Source organism: Octopus bimaculoides, chromosome 5, assembly GCF_001194135.2.
Source record: "Octopus bimaculoides isolate UCB-OBI-ISO-001 chromosome 5, ASM119413v2, whole genome shotgun sequence".
Lineage (NCBI taxonomy): Eukaryota > Metazoa > Mollusca > Cephalopoda > Octopoda > Octopodidae > Octopus > Octopus bimaculoides.
Genome location: NC_068985.1, coordinates 65,251,536 through 65,258,425, shown reverse-complemented (window position 1 = coordinate 65,258,425; position 6,890 = coordinate 65,251,536). Strand labels below are relative to the sequence as shown.

The following is a 6,890-nucleotide window of genomic DNA, read 5'->3' as shown; positions in this document are numbered from 1 at the left end:
ATGGTTCTGCTAATTACAGCTTAATGGTAAAATTCAAAAGTCTTCATTTTGACGCGCTAATTCCAGGAATATGTCTGCAGAGAATATTTACTGCGTCGCATATATCCAGTATGAGAACTCGGTAAGGGTTAATATATTATTAAAAAATATGGCAAAAAATCATATATTAATTAATATCGATTAATTACCAGGAAGCTAGCACATTTAAAGAATCAAAGAGATTCAGAAACAGTATCTGCAATCTCAGGGGATTAAAGTACATTTTTATATATGACGTTGACCACTAACGTGGACATTCAATGTGCTAGAAATAGATCACATCTTGTGTCTAATAAGACCTAAATTGTTCTCAACATGAAATATAATAATAAAAGGGTAAAATTGATTAATTAATTAATAATTTTACCAAGTAGTCAGTACATTAAAAATAACCATTCTAGGTACAAATATTCTATAATTATATACATAATTATAATCAAAGGCTCAGCTAATAAGCTTTGCCATGCACTGATTTTAGAAATAGAAGCTAAATGCCTTTTCTACTACCATAAAGATCTCCCAGACAGTAACACACTTTTTTTTACGTAGGCAAAAAGAAAAACTAATGAATCCACACGACTCAGATTAGCTACATACACGTTTGAGATTAAAGTAAAGTTATAATTACTTATTTCTCTGAAGATGAGAAATAAGTAAGTAATTATAACTTTACTTTAATCTCAAAATGCATATGTAGTTAATCTGAGTTGTGTGGATTCATTATTTTTTCTTTTTGCCTATGTAAAATAGAGTGTTACTGTCTGGGAGATCTATATGGTAGTAGAAAAGGCATTTAGCTCCTATTTCTAAAATTAGAGCGTGGCAAAGCTATCAGCTGACCCTTGATTATAATTATGCATATAATTATAGAATATTTATATATATATGTAGTTTGATTCTCTGTAATAGCTTGCTGATCACTTTTTCTGTCTGTAAGGGTATTTTACCCAATCCTCTAAGCTGTTTTCACAACTATTATCCTGTGTTTGAGATTTTCTTCATTTCTAAAATACCAACTCACTCAGTATTTCAATGTCTGTTTATAAAAATGTTCAGTGATGAATTTAGCATGGAGGTTGAAGTCCATCATGGTTCAATCATCATAATCCTACAGGCCATTACAAAGAAATTTAAGACTGGCTGTCCAAAGGAACTCTTATATATTGATGCTCTAGTTCATAGCTGAATCTATAGGAAAATTGGAGAGGAAATTCTGAGTATAGAATCAAGAAGTCTTAAGGTAAATTTAGCAAACTTGAAGGTTTTAATAAGTAGGAAAGAATAGAGGACCCTGATACAAGGTGCATTCCAGAATTTTTGAGAGTTTTTCAGGAGAGGCACTTATTAATTTCAAAGAAGTACAAAATTCTAATATCTTTCAAAGTAGGATTCTCTAAATTCAGTGCATTGTTGTCATGCTTCAGCCACTTTGTGACAGCACCATGGCCAAAGTGAAGGTGTCCAGGATCCTTATCACAGCTTCCTTCAAAGTCTTCAAAACAACTGCCCTTGAGGTTCTCCTTCAGCTTAGGGAACAACCAAAAGTCACAGGGAACAAGACCTGAATTGTAGGGAGAGTGAGAGACAGTTTTGATACCAGTCTCTGTCAAGTAGCTGGTTACTAGAATGGAATTGTGGACTGGTGCATTGTCTTGGTGCAGGTGATGAAATCTTTTCCTGAACTCACTCAAAATCTCCACAACAAAAAAAGGTACCAAAGTATTTTTTGTTAACTGTCTGGATAGAGGGAACCCAGTGCATATAGATGTTGCTCTTGCTGTTTGAAAAGGGAATCATCACGAGCTTCCTAGTGGACTTGAAATAATAAGCTCAACCATCTCCTTGCAGTCACCAATGTGCTTTTCCTTCTGTTCATCACTGAGCAAACTATGAAAAACTGTGCACAAATTTTGTGCATGCTTAGATCTTCATGAATAATTCTGTGTACAGTTGTTACTCCAACTGTATTCTTATTGTCTTTATAGACATATGACAATCTTCATCCAGAAAAGTGAATTTTCTCAATCAGATCTGATGTTCTCCTCTCATCATCTCTCTTTTCCTCCCTACTATCCTTGAACCTCTTAGTCTAGTAAAAACCTGATGCTTGAGTTAATCCATAAGCAGCCAGGAACATTTCGTAAGTTTCAGTAGCACTTTTGCCCAGTTTAACACAAAACTTTGCTGCATAGTGAGCTTCCAAATTGCCTTCATGTCTCAACTGTATTTTGCATAGTTAATTGTGACAAACAATGTTTAGTAAGGGTGTGTTCAAAGTTCTGTCACAGCCATCTCCTTCAATCTGGAATAAAAATGTTGGCAGATCAACTTACAGCAATAATATACTAAAATTATAAAAATCTAAGGCATTTATAACTGCTTCTCCTAAATAAGTCACAAACCTTCTGGACTATGCCTCAACTGTTCAAGGAAACGGCCTTGTTTGATATACAGAAATGGAGTAGGTATAAACTCTATACATTTAAGCTATACATACTCAAGTTACTCTTTTGCTTGTTTCAGTCATTTGACTGTGGCCATGCTAGAGCACTGCCTTTAGTCAAACAAACCGACCACCACGACTTATTCTTTGTAAGCCTAGTGCTTATTCTATTGGTCTTTTGCTGAACCGCTAAGTTACGGTGACGTAAACACACCAGCATCGGTTGTCAAGCAATGTTGAGTGGACAAACACATACACATACATGTATATACGACGGGCTTCTTTCAGTTTCTGTCTACCAAATCTACTCACAAGGCTTTGGTCGGTACGAGGCTATAGTAGAAGACACTTGCCCAAGGTGCTATGAAGTGGAACTGAACCTGGAACCATGTGGTTGGTAAAAGGGCAGACTAGCAGGGAACATAAAACTTTGATAAATGCACAGGAGCAGTACATGCTACAAACAAACCCAAAATAGACTTTCTTGAATGCCTGGATGGCTTACATAAAGTAGTCAATAGATTTTGTTATCTCAGATGTAATTAGCAAAGGAGGTGGTTGCCCTGAAAGTACAGTAGTCAAAGTAAGAATGGTTTGAAGAAAGTTAAGGGAGCTAATACCATTGTTTTCAACAAAAGTCTTTTGCAGAGTGAAGATGAGATTGTATGATGTTTGTGTTTGAACTGCAAGGCTGCATGGGAGTGAAACATGGAACTTGAATGCAGAGGACTTCAGAAAAGAAAAAAGAAATGAAGCGAGCATGATGTGGATGTGCAATGTGAGTGTGTATGAGAAAAACTAAACATAAGAAGTTTTAGGTATAGTGTGCAAGAAAGATGACCGTGCTGGTATGGTCACCCTTCAACCCACCTAATTTTTTGTTGCAGGTGACCTCTCCATTTCTTCATCCCCTGCTTCCCATACAAAGTAGCAGCTTCCCCTCACTTCTGTTCACCTTGAGGGTGCACTTGGACACCTCACCTCCACTATCTCTTTGCAGCTTCTACTGATCATTCTCTTTCTCCCTTACTAAATGTGATTAGCTATGCAACTCTTCTAAAAGAACCTGCTTTAACTCCACTTCCACTTCTTGTATACTTTAGCCCCCCCCCCCGCTCTGTCCCTTAGGGTTTGTACTCTTGTGAACTGTATGGTAGCATCAGGAAAGCATTCAATACACACTGTAAATCAGTTGGCATTAGGAAAAGCATCCAGCCGTAGAAACCATGTCAAACAGACACTGGAATCATAATTCAGTCTCTTAATCCACTGGATCCTGTCAAACAATCCAACCCATGCTAGCATAGAACATGGACATTAAATGATGAGGATGATGATATATGTATGTATATCATGTTTTTTGCCCTTACTGGATTTTGTTTTTTATTCTGGTATGTTTCATCATCTGTCAACACTCTTTTTGCTTCTCTCCAGTGTAGTCTATATGTACCCTGGACCATGATTGGTTTTTCACCAGTGGTGCCTTGGCTGCTAGCACACAACTTCTACATGAGTTTACCAAATATTCAATGTCACAGTCCATTGTCAGCCAATACACATAACTCCTCATCAAAGCTTTCATTCTTGATATCCCCAGGTGTCCACTATGAAATTCATGTAATATCTGTTTTTGTAGTGCAGTTGGTACTACCACTCTTTGTGCATACATTAATACATCGACGCAGAGTGAAAAATGGTTCGCATTTGTGCTTCTCTTTTGTTTATTTTTCAAGGTTTCCTTCATTTTTATGATGTATCTATCCTCTGCTGATTTACTTTTTATATCTTGTATAGTCACTGGTAACTCCTGAATGACATTACACATAACGTTTTTAATTTCCTTTTCTGATTGTAGTGTGGCTCTCATCATATCTTCCAGTGGTTCTGTATTCTCCAGAATTAGCCTAGATAAACAATCTGCATGGCCAATTTTCTTAGAAGGAATGTACTCTATCTTAAAGTTGTAATTTAACAATATTGTACCCTAGGATTGTAATCTGTTAGATGTATGGGTAGGTATTCCTTTCTTCAATCCAAAAATTGATTGTAATGGTCGGTGGTCCATCTGAAGCCATAAACTTCTACCATGGAGAAATCTGTGAGATTTCTTCATGGCAAAAATAATCGCTAGAGCTTCTTTCTCTATCAGACTGTAGTTTTTTTCTGCAGCAATCAGAACACATGAGGCATGAACTACTGCCTTCACAATACTATCTTTATATTTGTGTAGCAAAACTGCTCCTACACTATATTCAGAAACGTCAGAAGCTGCAACAATCTTCACTGCAGGATCAAAATGAGCCAGCGACAAATCTGAAATTAATATTTTTTTAATATCCTGAAATGCCTTTTGATAGTTATTTGACTAATCCTATTTGGCATCATTCTTTAGTAAATTATTAAGTGAAGCTCTCGGTTAATACATGTTTGGTATGTAATTTTGATAATAGTTCGCTAGGCCAAGTAAAGCTTATAATGTCATCATGTTAGTGGGGGAGGCTTATTTTTATTGCATCTGCCCTCAACAGGTCAAGTTGTCTTCCATTATTATCTATAATTTGTCCTAAATATTCACATTTCTCCTCACTGAGAGTGAAACCGTAATCTCTTATTTTTTGAAAAACCCACTTCACATGAGATTCACTTTTAATACATCATCAAGGTATGGAATTGCAAATTGACAGTCTGCCAACATCACATCCATAACCTGTTGAAATATTGCAGGTGTGACCTTCAGACCAAATGACAATCTATTATATTTGTTTAGTCCTCTGTGCATACTCACTGTTAGAGGCTTTGAGCATTCCTTGTCTACTTTAATTTGTAGATATACATCAGACAAATCTAGTTTTGAAAATATTTTGCCACCATTTGATTTTGCAACAATATCCTCTGGAGTAGGCAGTGGACAGTGGCACATTTTTAGACAGTCATTCATACCAGTAGAAAATTGACACACTGTTGGTATTGCCCACTTAGAATAATCTACTTTTTGAATAATTCCCAATTTCTCCAGTCTGTCTAATTTTTCTTCCACTACCTGCTTTCTGTTAGGTTTGAATACAAGTATGACATTTTCCTTTATTTGAAAACAGGCTTTAGCCTTAGAACAAAGACCTAATTTATCTGACAGCACTTCAGGAAACAAGTTTTTAAATTTTTTCTTCAATTCAGCTGCTGAATTATTTTTACTGGTGGGACAGCCATTTATTTTTTTACAGAACAGACTTATAGAGAGGTCCCATAAGTAAAACAACTCCAACCAGTCCATACTGATCAGATTGGTTGCATTTTTCACCACGAAAACTTTTGATCTACAGGTTTTTCCCTGAAATGTGATATCATTCCACATTTCGCCTATGAAGTGTAATTTTTAACCTGTCATGCAATTTTTGATGTTTTTCTTAATATAGGTTTCCCAATTCTTATCCATGTGTCAGTATTAATAATTGAGATGATGTTTACTTTTACATGTACAAATTTCCTCTTTATTAAATATATTATGTTCCATTGAGAAAACGTCAAAATTTTTTATGTTCAGCCTTCCTAACTTCACTCTGCAATGTGAGCTCTTGTGTCCTACTTTTTGGCAACTGTAACATTTTTGTGTTTTGAAAGGACAATCCTTCCTGAAATGTAGGGCTCTACATCTGTAGCATGCATTTAGTCTTCACCTTTTTTTTTTTGGTTATACCTTCCCAGTCGGCATGCTTGAACTTGTGTGAACTTCTCTTCAATTTTCTTTATATCCTGATGTAAGTTTACCATTCTTTGACACTCTTCTGCAACTGTCTGCAGGGTTAAACTATGTTAAACTTGTTCAATTTTTGTGAGAATTCTTGCATGTATTTCTCCATCTTTGTTTGCTGTAAGTCCCTGTACAAAAGCGAGACACTTAAGCATATCAAGAGTTAGTTCCTTCAGTTTAAACCTTTCACGCATTCAGTTCATGGTCCCAGCATATGTGACAAAGTCTTCATCTTCTCTTTTAACAAGATTCCAACACTCCCATCAAGTGTTAAATAGGGAATTCTTATCACTGAATATTTTTGATAGTAGTTTGATTGTTTCCTGGAAACAAATTTCACTAGCTTTTTTTAGGTAGTGTAGTAACGCCGTGCGCATGCGTAGTCTCACGCATGCGTGGAATTAAACAACCAAGCGTTCCCGCTCAATTCATTCTCTTCCTCGGTCGGCCGGCCATGAGCATGGACGTGTCAAGCAGTGTCTCCAACATTCCAACCTGGAGACAGTCGCTTTACGTGTTTAGCTGTCACTCTCCATCTTTCGGACTTACACTCGACAGCTCGCTTACATCTACATAACAACGTCCCAACAACTATGCTCACACACACAGAAGCTGTAACAACTGTCAACAAGAGCTAAAGATGTATATATTTACCACCTA

The 6,890-nt window shown here is 36.4% G+C and overlaps 1 protein-coding gene across 1 annotated transcript in view; it reads right to left on the bottom strand.

Annotated features, from left to right (window-relative positions):
• Nucleotides 1-6,890, bottom strand: part of LOC106869597 (uncharacterized) — a 296,444-nt gene that overhangs the window by 31,945 nt on the left and 257,609 nt on the right. The gene's annotated exons all lie outside the window — the stretch shown is intronic.